Source organism: Rousettus aegyptiacus, unplaced genomic scaffold, assembly GCF_014176215.1.
Source record: "Rousettus aegyptiacus isolate mRouAeg1 unplaced genomic scaffold, mRouAeg1.p scaffold_m13_p_10, whole genome shotgun sequence".
NCBI classification, from domain to species: Eukaryota; Metazoa; Chordata; class Mammalia; order Chiroptera; family Pteropodidae; genus Rousettus; species Rousettus aegyptiacus.
The window spans coordinates 48461737-48462691 of record NW_023416285.1 but is presented as its reverse complement, the minus strand read 5'-3'; positions in this window follow the sequence as shown (position 1 = coordinate 48462691).

The following is a 955-nucleotide window of genomic DNA, read 5'->3' as shown; positions in this document are numbered from 1 at the left end:
TTTAATAAGATATATAAATGTTGAATCACTATGTTGTACACCCGAAACTAATATAACATTGTATGTCACCTATTCTTCAATAAATTTAAAACAAATTGGAAACAATACTAAATGCACCCATTACTATGAGGTCAAGGAATTATAAAATTTTGTCTGCATCCCATTTCATAGATTAGAACTAAGACTAAAAAAGTCAAGCTCCACAGAATATCCTTGTCATAGCCAAAGAAGACCCTAGCCCTCTAACTACTTACCAGCTGTACCATCTTAGGCAAGTCCCTTAACTTATCTATACCTCAGTTTCCTAATCTATAAAATGGGCACAATAGTAGCACTATCCTCATAAGGTTGTTATGAGGACCAAAAGCATGAATATAAATATAATAGAAAAATTATTATAATTATTTATATATAATATGCAGTATTATATATATTCACAGTGTGTGGCACACAGTGAAACTATATAGGTTTTTGCTATTCTGCTTCTAGTTACTGTATCTGAAAGGTCTTATTCAACATAACTCACTTGGGGAATGAAAGCATGAAAGAGAAGTCTTAAGTATTACTTAGGTGGAATTAGGAAAAAATTTCCCCTATAGTACAGAATTACACAATCGAGTAAGTCTGACAGTAGAAGTAGGTTAAAGGGGAAAGACTTAAGAAGAGTATGGTTGCAGAGAGATTTGAGGACATAAACTTTGTCTCCTAAGATTAATCACCTTAGGCACTAATATTTCCAAGTGACACCACCGCCCTTTGCTACAATGCTTGCCAAACTTTAACTGAAACCTTTGGGGTGCCAGTTTCCCAAGGGGCAAGCAAGTATGATGAACAAAATGCAGTCTGAGGTCTCCTTTTGCTCTGAATTCCATTACTTTAAGGGACGTACCTGAGGCTGCATAGTTACTTAGTGGCAGCACCAGGAGTGAAACTCACGTTTTCTGATTCTCATTTC